Below are 14523 nucleotides of genomic sequence, written 5' to 3'. Positions count from 1 at the left end.
CGATGTTTTAGATGCACTCCTGTTGGGTGGTGGGGTTGGTCAGAGGAGTCATCAGCCATGGCTTCAGTGGATAGCCCCGATCCCCTGCATTTAAGTGATATTTTAATTACAGATACCCCAATAATAACATTACAATTTAATTAAATAAAATTAGGCCTGGGTCGTGTGTTCCTCCCGGCCACCGGCAAAATGAGGGCCCAGGGGCTTACGTGGGGAAGGGTAGTCAAACAGGAAAGGGGTCGTAGAATCAGATACTGAGACAGTCCAGGGAGTAGGTGAGGATCCAGGGGTAAGAGAACAGGACATGGATCCAGGTAGAGGACTGAGGGAAAGGAAGACAAGACAGGGTTAAACACGGGTAACGGAATACTATATATATTAGGGCTGTCAGTTTATCGCGTTAATTAGATTAATTAATTACACCGCAAATTATTGCATTATGAAAATTAACTCAAAATGAATTACAAAAAAGAAAAAGAAAAATGTAATCTTATTCATTCCATAAGAACGTAGAATACACATTTACAGACTTTTTTTATATGGTCCATTTGCATGTTCTTGGTATCTGATTCTAGGGCCATCTCAGAAATACTGTGTCTGTTACTATTGTAATGAACCAAATGAGAATATCAATAAAAAAAAATTGTATCTTTGACTGTGAATAACACCATGCTCAAATTGACCAAACCTGAAAAATCTAAGCAAATTAATCAATGGAAGATGATTCAACAGAAGGTTTTGTAGATACAGTACTATGAGGGCAGACGTTCCGCTCTACTGGTTAAAATTACTTACTCGTGAGTAGTACGTTCGTTGATAATGAAAAATTATGTACACAGCCACTCCAGTGTAAAACAAAGATATCCAAATGGATGGTCCAAAAATGCACACTGACCTGGCTGAGAGAATTGCTGAATATACTGTATATAGATACACAAATGTTCTAGAAGGTTCGGTCATGACATCACCACAAATGTTCTAGAATGTTCGGCGCTGACATCACCACAAATGTTCTAGAATGTTCGATGTTCTAGAATGTTCGGCGCTGACATCACCACAAATGTTCTAGGATGTTCGATGTTCTAGAATGTTCGGCGCTGACATCACCACAAATGTTCTAGAATGTTCGATGTTCTAGAATGTTCAGCGTTGACATCACCACAAATGTTCTAGAATGTTCGACCATGATATCATACTGTGACATCACAAATGTTCTAGAATGTTCTATTATGACAATTATATAATACAATAACCTAAATATAGCTTTGGCTCCAGGAACAAGTACTGAATTCTGCCATCCGGACACATGCAATTTGAAATATGATTATAGAATATAGAATATCAGGCATAAAATGGTTATGCACTATGGTTAAAATGTGATTAATTAGATTAGTTAATTACAAATCCTGTAATTAATTAGATTAATTATTTTAATCGCCTGACAGCACTAATATATATATATAAGAGCACTAAAGACTAAGACTGACTGGAGAATACGAAGTTACGATCTGGCATCATGATGACATCAGCAAGCAGATGTCAATCAGCTGCTCCCTTGGCTCCCACACACCTGAACTCCGCGCCTGTAATCAGAGGAGAGAGAAAGAGAGTAGACAGGCAGGTATAGAGTGTGACAGTTTGTGAGTGTGTGTGTCTGGGTTCAACTATTTAGTGTTGTAGGTTTATTTAACAATGTTAAAAACACTTGTGATAGTATTCTTCTGATGTTTCTAAAAGATAAGAAGACTTGACCTCTCCTAAATCAAATCAAATAAAATTTATTTGTAAGGCCCGACAACACACGTTAATGTCCCCATGGGCCGGACACGTCTTCTTTAAACAAGTCAAGAAGAAACATCACAATAAGTCAAGAACAAAACAAAAACACCATAAAGTCCAAAAAATTTAAAATAAAATGCAACACTCACTCATGAAAAACTCACTAAAACCTAGCAATAGGAAAAAATGCACCACAGGCAATGTGGAGGAGAGAAACCTTAGAAGGGCCATTCAAGGGGGGATCTCCCTTCTTAGGCGGCGGTTACACCTTTCGTTTAATTTTCGTTTCATTGTCATAGGCGTTTCGCCGCGACGTCGCAGCCTCGAGTCACACTTTCGTTTTTGTCACCTGAGCACACTGATGTAGTACACTGCCAAAGCAGTAGGTGGCAGTAGGTGGCAAACATGAAGGCAATTTCAACCAATCATAACTTGAATGTGCCAATACACTTCCTGGAAGCTCCAGCAAAGAAAATGTCAACAAGGCAGGCGCCTATGCCACGCCACCATCTTGCCCATTTACTCAATGCAGCAATTATTTTTCAGCAAAGCCTAATAAAAGTGCAATAAACAAAACGAATACATTCACTGTGTGTTAGCCAGCACCAAACTGATGATATCGGGAGCTATCAGTAGTTAGATAACATTAGAGACAACGCTGTGTGTATTAAACAAAGGTGAATAGATGACTGGGCCATTTTGTTTAATGCTTGTTAAGTTGAAAGAGGAGCTCTGAGCTAACAGGGTCTGAATCCTGATAGCTATTGTTAGCCAGCTGCTCATGCAATCGGTAATGCTAGCAGAATGAATGGATGTAAACTTTATTTAACATATTGCATAATGGGTACAATACAATACGGCTCAATACAAACAATTGTTAAGGGAATGCAGACTGTTGTAGCTTGGACTGGGGTCCTTATAACAATAACTTGACAACACATGGTAGCTCAGAGCAAAAACAAACCACGTGAACTTTGGAAATTACTCAATAATCAACTAGGATGCAGTAAAAAACTTAAAACCAGATTCTCAAACATAAACATAAAAACGGACAACACGCTCATCACAGACAAGCTGGATGTAGCCAATTACTTAAACATTTTCTTCACAAACATAGCCACAACACTGGTAAACAAACTACCCTCCCACTCAGGGCTTTATGGGGTAGAACACATAGTAGCTTACTACAAAAACCTAGGGGTCCGCAAGGACGACTTCAAGCTGGAAATGGTAACAACAGATGAGGTACTCAATAAACTGAGCGCCCTCCAACCTAACAAGGCCACTGGCCATGACAACATCCCCTCCAAATTCCTCAGAGACTCAGCAGCCGCCATCACCCCAATCATCACACACATAATAAACCTCTCCATAAAACAGGGACACGTCCCCAAGGACTTCAAAATTGCGAGGGTGACCCCTCTGCACAAAAAGGGCAGCAAATTAGACCCAGGCAACTACCGCCCTGTTTCTATTCTCACCTCCATCTCGAAAGTCATGGAAAAAATAGTCTACGAACAGGTCGAAAAGTACCTAGCGGAAAAAAATCTAATCTACGAATTCCAATCTGGCTTCAGAACATCCCACTCCACTGACACATGCCTTCTCTATTTGAATGACCACATCAAACAAGAGGTGGACGCAGGCAAATACTGCGGCATGGTCATGCTGGACCTACAAAAGGCGTTTGACACGGTCAATCACTCCATTCTGATTGACAAGCTAAAAGCAATTGGTTTTGATAGTCTATCAGTGAGCTGGATGCAATCCTACCTTGAGGGGAGGGAACAGATGGTGGAGGTAAACGGTACCCTATCCCCCCCCCTCACAGTGAGCTGTGGTGTTCCACAAGGAAGCATACTAGGACCGCTACTGTTCCTAATTTATGCAAATGACATGTCGTCAGCTTGTGACTGCAACTTGTTCCTGTTTGCGGACGACTCAGCCCTGCTGGTCTCTGACAAGAACAAGTTACAGGTTGAAAAAACCCTCAGCTCGGAACTAGGCAGAATCTGCATATGGCTCGCTGATAACAAACTATCATTACACATGGGCAAAACAGAGTCCATTCTCTTCGGTTCAAATAACAAACTCAGCAAGACCGACGGCTTCTCAGTTACAGTGGGTGACAATATTGTCACAAGGAAAGATGAAATTACCTACCTGGGTTCCATCCTAGAGGCTAATCTCTCCTGTGACAAAATGGCATCCAATGTAATAAAAAAAGTCAACCAACGAACTCGATTCTTGTACCGGATCTCCTCTCTGGTAAACAAGAATACCCTGAAGACTCTGGCAGGAGCACTCATTCAGGGGTACTACGACTATGCTTGCACCTCATGGTACCAAAGCACCTCAAAGGCGCTAAAAACAAAATTACAAACATCTCAAAACAAACTGGTCAGACTACTGCTTGACCTTACTCCTAGAACCCACCTCACCCCTGCCCACTTTGACAACCTAGGATGGCTTAGAGTAGACGACAGAGTACAACAACTTGCAATGGGCCTGGTCTACAAGATACACTACACGACCAAGGTACCCATGTACATGTCAAAATACTTCCCAAAGGTCAGTGAATACCACGATCACAACACCAGAGGGAGCTCCACAAATCATGTTAAACCCAGATTCGGCTCAAATAAGGGACTAAACACGTTTCGCAATTATGCCACATCAATGTGGAACGCCCTACCCAAAGCTGTAAAGGAATGTGGATCACTACCCACTTTCAAAACCTCTCTCAAGGGACACCTACGGGAGACTGCAATTCAACACTGGCCCCTGTAAATATCCTAACCCAACCCCCTCCAATGTACAGTCATTTACCTAGTATGGTTTTGTCAATAGTCCAATGTACAATTTTGTTTGTTTGTACAGTGTCTCCTCCCCCCCCCCCTCAATGTACAGTTTTACTTGTTTATACAGTGTGCCCCCCCCCCCCCACCCCAAACAACCTCCAATGTAAATTACCCAGTATGGTTGTCAATATCCCAATGTACCCAACCCCCCCCACCCAACCTCCTCCAATGTACAGTTTCTACGTCAAATGTATATACTCCCCTTTCTTGACTCCTTCTGTATCACAAACAGTACTGTATTTGCAAATCTGGTATGTCATAAATGTATAGATGTAGCAGTACTGACTATCTGTATGTCATGTATGTCATATATGTCCTGATGAATTGAAAATGGGGGACCCTGATGTAAACAAGACGAAAGTCTTTCTCTGGTCTGCATCCCCTTAACAATTGTGTGTATTGAGCTGTACTGTATTGTACCCATTCTGCAATCTGTTAATAAAGTTTTCAATCAATCAATCAATCAGCTGCAGCTATGCAGGCATTTGGGACGCCTGATTTGGGACACAGGGACACGGAGCTGGGAGCTATGTCCCAAACACACACCCACACACACAAACTCTTGTCACCGGAGGGCACGCGATGGTATCTACTGCGCATGGGCGTTTTCGCAACAACGGCTCCGTGCAGACTACACGGCTGTTGTCGGCGCGTTTTTTAGGGGTTCTCCAAAACGCAAACACAATTTAGCGTTTCAGCCGTATCCACAAAAAAACGCCAAAAAACGCATTTCTGTGTAATAGGGACATCAAACATATTCAAAAACGTATAAAAACGAGCCACAAAAACACTAGTCTAACCATGGCCTTAGATGTCGGTGATAGTAGTGTTGCAGTAAAACAGGCAAACAGTTTGTTTGTTTGTTTAACCTTTATTTACCCAGGGTAGGTTCGCTGAGCACAGATGCTCTTTTTCAGCTACGCCCTGCTTCACATTCACACAGTTCCATTCACACCTGGGAGCTGCCCAGTACAACCAGTCTGACACCATTGGCCACTGAGCAACTCCACTGGAGCAGTTGGGGGTTAAGTGCCTTGCTCAAGGGCACTTCAGCAGCAGATTTTTCCTGCCGGTCCCGGGGATCGAACCGGCGACCTTCCGGTCACAAACCCGCTTCTCTAACCATTAGGCCACCGCTGCCCCAAATAAGTGCATGCGATAGCAACTGAACATTTTGAAAGATTAAAGATAGAGCTGATAGCGGATCTATTTGAGGCAAAGGGGCGGCGCAAAGAGGGTCGCGTCCTCCCCGTCTTAGGCGCCGGTTACACCTTTCGTTTAATTTTCGTTTCATTGTCAGATGAGTTTCGCCGCAACGTGGCAGCCTCGAGTCACACTTTCGTTTTTGTCACCTGAGCACACTGATGTAGTACACTGCCAAAGCAGTAGGTGGCAGTAGGTGGCAAACATGAAGGCAATTTCAACCAATCAGAACTTGAATGTGCCTGCAAAGCAAATGTCAACAAGGCGGGCGCCTATGGGCGCCACCATCTTTTGCCTATTTACCCAGTGCAGCACTTCTTTTTCAGCAAAGTCTAATAAAAGTGCAATAAACAAAACGGATACATTCACTGTGTGTTCTGCCTGTCATTTGTTGATGAAACAAAACTAACATCAACACAAGTGACCACCAAGAGCGGATAGTTTAGTCTAAAAAAAGATCGGTAGCTACATTGTTAGCTGCATGCTAACGTCAATGGAATATGCCATTCTAACAGTATAGCATTGTGGCTAGAAGCTAACGTTAGCTCACGCTAGTTAGCCAGCACCAAACTGATGATATCGGGAGCTATCAGTAGTTAGATAACATTAGAGACAACGCTGTGTGTATTAAACAAAGGTGAATAGATGACTGGGCCATTTTGTTTAATGCTTGTTAAGTTGAAAGAGGAGCTTTGAGCTAACAGGGTCTGATAGCTAGCCAGTGGTAATGCTAGCAGAATGAATGGATGTAAACTTTATTTAACATATTGCATAATGGGTACAATACAATACGGCTCAATACAAACAATTGTTAAGGGAATGCAGACTGTTGTAGCTTGGACTGGGGTCCTTATAACAATAACTTGACAACACATGGTAGCTGCAGCTATTTGGGACACGGAGCTATGTCCCAAACACACACACACACCCACACACACACACACTGTTGTCACCGGAAGGGCACGCAGATGGTATCTACTGCGCATGGGCGTTTTCGCAACAACGGCTCCGTGAAGGCTACACGACTGTTGTCGGCGAGTTTTTGGCGTTGCTCAAAAACGCAAACACAATTTAGCGTTTCAGCTAGGGCCACAACGTATCCACCAAAAAACGCATTTCTTTGTAAAAGTGACATGAAACGTATTCAAAAACGTATAAAAAAGAGCACAAAACACTGTGTGTAACATGCCCCTTAATCACGGGACGTCCAACACTCCGAGACAGCCACTCACAGGGAGACAGAGAGACTCCTCTATTACAACACATGGTGGAGGGGAACTGGTGGCTTCTTCTTGCCTAATAGTTCTGTTATTGTAGTATAGATTGTGTAACATTTCTGCTGAAACTACAATCTCCTCCCTTTTCCTGTATACAGAGTTTCAACTAGCACAGATTAAACTATACTAACAAGCTCTAACTACCTCTATCTACTAAAGATAAAACTATACAAATGATTTATAACTGGGTCATTCCTGGCTATTGGTGACTTTTCCGTCCTCAGGCTATAACTTGTTATATCTTACTTAAAATGAATCACACATATAATGAAAGGCTTTTATTATAGATTGAGGTCCTCTTTAGAACATTAACAAACAAAAATGCATACTATATATATATATATATATATATATATATATATATATATATATTATTTGATATAAAACATTTAGGCACATACACCCATTATTACAATGTCCCAAAAGCAAATGTTCAGTTTCAATTAGAAACATGTGCAATATAATTATAAATAAGTTGAAATATGCCTATTTTTTATCCACTTTTTCTCTTCCATTTTTTATTATTTTTTTCCATCCCAATTTAGCCGTGCCAATTCTCCCCTCCCCTGTCTTAATTGTTACTCACATGTGCCCCCCACTGGCCGGTCATAGGGAGGATAGAAGCCCATCACTTGTCCCCTCCGATACATGTGGAGGCAGCCAGTCACATCTTTTCACCTGCCAGCGCGGACTCTCATTGGCGAGGAGTAACGTGTAGGAGGCTCACACTGCCCCCGCCATTTTCCTGTCTCTGCTGTGCAGGTGCCCTGACCGACCTGTAGGAGTCGCTGTTTACAACGTCCAGATTACCACCCATCGACTTTCCACCCGCTAACTCTGCCAATTAAGTTAGTATGACGGCCGGTCCAAGCCGGAGGCAACGCTGACAGCCGGATTCGATATCGGTGTCTCTTGCGTTGTTGACGAGCGCAATGTCCGCTGCGCCACCCAGCCGCTGTTGAAATATGCCTTTATCATATAGTTCATATCATATAAGTTAAAATCTCTCTAATTATAAATATATATAAATGTCTGACTTACGACTGCCTTTTCGAGGTCGTAAATCCTACATAAATCCTACAAAGAATTTACAATATGAAGCCGTTCGAGAATGCCGAATAAGTACCTAAATCGAGTTACGAAGGAATTCCTTGGTAACTTTTACGTATGTCCGTTCGAGAATGAGGACCATTGACAACACTCTTTGAGAGGGAGGGACATTCATCTCCAGAAAGCAAAGCTATAAAATAAGATAAGATACTGGAATGTTGACAGTCAGGTAATGCGCCTGATTGAAGAGCCTCAAGCACTAAACAAAAGGTTGGTGCAATTAGATATAGCAACATGGAGATACATTGAGGAATCTATCTGGACAGTGTAGACCAGGGGTGTCAAACTCATTTTCACAGAGGGCCACGTCAGCATTATGGTTGCCCTCAAAGGGCCAAAGACAGTATAAATGTAAGTGTAATGTAAAATAAATGTAACTACACCTTTACATATTGTTAAATAACAGTTTCTGTATTTATTACTTCTATTTACAATATTACATAGTGTGATAGGAACATCTTTATTTTTGTATTTGCTTTTACGGACAGATATGGGTGCATGATATGCTGAACGTTTTTCAAAATTAGATATGATGAAAGGGAGCTTCCATAAAGTGAGCGGAGCATGAACCAATACGCTATATAACTAATGTTACGTTAGCTCGAAAAGCACAGAACCGGCCGACACAAGTTAAGCTGCTAGCAACAGACACCATAACACTTCCGGTCGGGGGTTTTCAAAATAAAAGAGCGACGTCTAAAACAGGAAAGACATTTATTTAGTAAATTTGTGGCACGCACTTATTATCTTGAGACGTTTTCGTTTTTACGGAAACCTTTTTTTAAATGAAAACAAAACGAAAAAGATCAAAATCTTTTTAGTCTGGACAAGGCCTTAGGCCATGGTTACACTGGGGAAAAACAGCAACGCTGTATTTTCGAATGATTACGTTTGCATGTCCAAGTTAAAAGGAAACGCCGTTTTGGCAGGAAAACGCGTTTTTCTAGCGGCAACGCTAAAAGGGTGTTTTCGTTTTGAAAACTTGCCGACAACAGTGCCATGTAATTTGCGCAGATCAGATACGGAGCCGTTCTGCCCAATGCCCATGCGCAGGAGAGACCGCCACCAAATTCTCCCCTGGCTGGACCTCGACTCCGTCCATTAGTCCAAACATCATAACTATTTCTGGGAGTCACTTGCAATATCGCGCTATAATTAATATAATTTGCTGTCTCCCGACACCAACCGGCCATATGGGGAGGCTATACAGGATATCAGCTGCGTCCTCCTCAGATAGCTTATTCATGTGTAACACGCACGGTTATTTCCAGTGTTTACAGCAGAGCTGTCCCAATAGCTGCGGCTACCATGTGTTGTCAAGTTATTGTTATAAGGAGCCCAGTCCAAACTACAACAGTCTGCATACCCTTAACAATTGTGTGTATTGAGCCGTATTGTATTGTACCCATTCTGCAATCTGTTAAATAAAGTTTTCATCCATTTCTACTAGCGTTAACGTTACTACGTTAATAGCCTCGATGCTAACTATAATACTATATACATGGAGAATGCCATTCACATTAGCATGTAGCTAACAACATCTGAGATCTTTTTGTGAGACTAAACTATCCGCTCTTGGTGGTAAATTGTGTTGATGTTGGTTTTGTTTCATCAACAAATGAGAGGCAGAACACAGTGAATGTATCCGTTTAGTTTATTGCACTTTTATTGCACTTTGTTTCTTGCTGAAAAATAAATGCTACGTTGCTAAAATGGCTCACGCGAGGTATTTAAAGATGGTGGACTGTTGTTTTTTAGCAGGAAGTGTAGTGGCGCGTTCAACCTTTCTGATTGGTTGAAAATGGCCTTCATGTTTGAACTACATCGCCACCTACTGCTTTGGCATTGTACTACATGTATATACATCACTCTGTGCTCAGGAGGCAAAACGATGTCTAACTTGCCTGCCATTACATAGCGTTCTGAAAAACGAAACTGAAACGAATCGTTCTGGCCCTAATGTAACCGCAGCCTTAGTCACCGCTGATGGCATATAAAGATCTCACACTGAAGTGTGATTCAACAGGTCGACTCCTTCACCAAGCCGCCAGAAGCATCTCCAGGGAGAACCATGAGTGACATCTGTAGTCTCATCTGTAAGGTGGAGCAGCTGAGTAGTGACCTCCGTCAGCTGAAAGAGCAGCGTGGTCAGTAGACAATATTACATTCCTAAGCCATAGAGTAAATCAAGGAGGGGGACTGTGTTTTAAGTACGGACGGCCCCACGTTTGATTGTTCTGTAATGTATGTATATTTAATAATAATAATAATAATAATAATACATTTAGCATTATTTATTAGACAAACATTACAACATGATTATTGACCATCGGGTTTATCTATAAGTGTAACTCTGAGAGTCAAAGAGAAACATTCCAGGTCAGTCTTTCTGTGGTTTCAGGATAGTCTGACCACTAAGTGTGTCTCTATTAGGAATGTCTGAACACTAAGTGTGTCTCTATTAGGAATTTCTGACCACTAAGTGTGTCTCTATTAGGAATGCCTGACCACTAAGTGTGTCTCTATTAGGAATTTCTGACCACTAAGTGTGTCTCTATTAGGAATGTCTGACCACTAAGTGTGTCTCTATTAGGAATGCCTGACCACTAAGTGTGTCTCTATTAGGAATGCCTGACCACTAAGTGTGTCTCTATTAGGAATGCCTGACCACTAAGTGTGTCTCTATTAGGAATGCCTGACCACTAAGTGTGTCTCTATTAGGAATGCCTGACCACTAAGTGTGTCTCTATTAGGAATGCCTGACCACTAAGTGTGTCTCTATTAGGAATGCCTGACAACTAAGTGTGTCTCTATTAGGAATGCCTGACCACTAAGTGTGTCTCTATTAGGATAGTTTGACCTCTAAGTGTGTCTCTATTAGCTACCAAAACCTGCACAGACTACAACGTATGATGTATATAATGCCAGTTAGGGTACCTTAGAATAGAATGGAATAGAAGTACTTTATTGATCCTGAGGGAAATTCAGCATACTGCATACTGTGTACAGCATGCTCTACCTTGTGTATACTGTTTACTTTTACTCTTACTCATAGTATAATTCAGAATAGCATTTTCTATTGCCTATATTTATTGTAACATATGATAACCGATAGGACATATAGACCCTCATTTGCACCTTTATTCTTCTCATATTTGTGTATCTTATCTTATCTTATACTGATAAGATATCTTATAGTGATCTTCTACTCCCCCCGCGAGTTCGCCTCATTCATTCTGGTCGGTGTTTACATTCCACCGGCAGGTAACGTGCAGGACGCACAGCATGCGTTGGCCGACCAGATACGGTGTGTAGCTGTAGAGCGAACAAACCCAGACTCCTTAGTTATTGACCTTGGTGACTTTAACAAAGGTAACCTCACCCACGAACTCCCCAAATACAAACAGTTTATTAAATGCCCCACCAGAGAGGGGAACACTTTGGATCACTGTTGCACCACGACGAACAACACCTTTCATGCCGTCCCCCGCGCACCACTGGGTGAATCAGACCACGTCACGATCCATCTGATTCCTGCATACAGGCAGAAATTAAAACTCTCTACACCTGTTGTCAGGACATCAGAACTTTGGACCAGTGAAGCGGTGGAGGATCTTCAGGCATGTCTGGACTCTATGCACCTCATGGTACCAAAGCACCTCAAAGGCGCTAAAAACAAAATTACAAACATCTAAAAATAAACTGGTCAGACTACTGCTTGACCTTACTCCTAGAACCCACCTCACCCCTGCCCACTTTGACAACCTAGGATGTGTGAGGATTGGCTCATTGCCGCCACACGCTTCTAGGTCAATTACCAATTGCCGTCACGCACCTGTCGTTTGTTTGTAATCAGCGCTCCAGAGCCCTTCATATACTCGGGTCTTTCTGTCAATCGTTGTCGGGTCGTTTTGGATTACCACTGCTACTGCCTGCTTGCCTCAACGACTACCGCCCTGTAGCTCTCACCTCCATAGCCATGAAGTGCTTTGAGAAGCTAGTAAAGGGCTACATCTGCTCCTCCCTCCCCATCAACATGGACCCCCTGCAATTTGCATACCGCCCCAACAGGTCCACGGAGGACGCCATAGCCCATGTGCTGCACACAGCAGCATCACACCTGGACAAGAGGCAGGGGAACTATGTGAGAATGCTATTCATCGACTACAGCTCGGCATTCAATACCATAGTCCCCTCCATACTCATAGCCAAGCTCAGGGACCTGGGCTTGAACTATGACCTCTGCCAGTGGGTCTTGGACTTCCTGACTGGCAGACCCCAGGTGGTGAGAGCAGGCAACTGCACCTCCTCATCCATCACCCTCAACATAGGGGCCCCCCAGGGCTGTGTTCTGAGTCCCCTCCTCTACTCCCTGTACACAAACGACTGTGTGGCTCAGCGGAGTAGCAATACAATCATCAAATTCGCTGACGACACAGTGGTGGTGGGCCTGATCTCTGCCAACGACGAGAGGGCCTACCTGGAAGAGGTCAAGGTCCTGGCGGGATGGTGCCAGGAAAACAGCCTCTCCCTGAACGTCAGCAAAACAAAGGAGATGATTGTGGACTTCAGGAGGTCGGGGGTCAAGGACTACAGCCCCCTCAGCATCGACGGGGCACCGGTTGAGAGAGTCAACAGCTTTAAGTACCTCGGAGCCTACATATCCGAGGACTTGACATGGACCACACACATTGACAGTGTTGTGAAGAAGGCACGACAACGCCTCTACTTCCTCAGGCGCCTAAGGAAGTTCCAAGTCAGTCAGAAGATCCTTAAGAACTTCTACTCATGTACAATAGAGAGCATCTTGACCGGCAACATCACCTCCTGGTTTGGGAATAGCACTGCACAAGACCGAAGCAGACTACAAAGAGTGACACGTTCAGCCGAACGCACAATTGGAGGGGGGCTCCCCACCCTCCAGAACATTTACAACAAGCGTTGCAAGGGCAAGGCTAAGAGAATCATTAAAGACTCCAGTCACCCGAACAACTGCCTCTTTGAACTGCTGCGGTCAGGCAAGCGATACCGGAGTCTCAAGGCGAGCACAGAAAGACTCAGAAGAAGCTTCTATCCCCAGGCCATCAGGCTGCTAAATGAACAATGAATGAACACTACACAACAACAACCACCATAGATCCTCCCCTACACAACAACAACCACCAAACGCACATAGCACACACATCCACACGCACACACTCACTTTAAACAAACACACTGTAGCACCCACTCCACACACTTTATAGCACACACCCACTTTAAACAAACACACTGTAGCACCCACTCCCCACACTTTATATTTATTGATGAAGGATTGCACTACAACTCGTACACCTTACTGTAAATTGTACCTAAATTGTACCTCATCCCATTTCTGCTTTGCACTATATAGTACTGTACATTAGTACACTGCATAGTATTGTATATTATATGGTAACTCAGAACATTGTACATATGTCTATACCGAACACTGTGACCTCATTTTCTTCTTTCTTCTTCTAAACTACATGCTATACTATGTTATTTGATACTATCTTGTCTAGCACAGTCTCTGGAGCGTAACAGTAAGAAGCATTTTGTATGAAAGTATTCTGTACTTCTGTATGACAACTATTAAAGAAACTTGAAACTTGAAACTTGAAACTTGTTCCCCCCGTTGTTGTGCCTCGTCTGTTTTTTCTTCAGGACGTCTATGGAAGTCGCCGCTGTTGTGTATCTCTATCATCCGTTGGAGCTGTGCCTCGTTGCCCGCTTTGCGCATTTGCGCTTTGGTGAGTTTTTGGAACGAACCTTTTGGATTCTCTGTTTTTTGTGTGTTTGGATAGCACTGAAGATTTGCCGTTTTTGTTTTGTACTGGACTCAGCTAAACTTGTGTGTTGGTAACACTGAAGATTAAGTCACGTGTGATTGTACTGGGCTCAGCTAAACTTGTGTGTTGGTAACACTGAAGATTAAGTCACGTGTGATTATACTGGACTCAGCTAAGGAGGACTGGACTGCCTTTGTATTCCGTTGGCTTGTTTATTGACCACTCTCTCTCTCCGTTCCTCCCCGAGTTGGATCCTGGAGTAGCTGCAGAGCCGCAGAGGCAGTGGCGCTACGCCGCTTCACCATCTCAATACCGGGACGATCTGCAGAGCCGCAGACAACTCTGCCAAGAACAGACTTGTCTGTGCCGTGCTGTTGGGGTCGGTTTCAAACCATAACAGGATGGCTTAGAGTAGACGACAGAGTACAGCAACTTGCAATGGGCCTGGTCTACAAGATACACTACACGACCAAGGTACCCATG

This window comes from Notolepis coatsorum (genome assembly GCF_963971535.1).
Source record: "Notolepis coatsorum genome assembly, chromosome: 15".
Lineage (NCBI taxonomy): Eukaryota > Metazoa > Chordata > Actinopteri > Aulopiformes > Paralepididae > Notolepis > Notolepis coatsorum.
The sequence above is the reverse complement of the archived record's forward strand: the minus strand, read 5'-3'. Positions refer to the sequence as shown.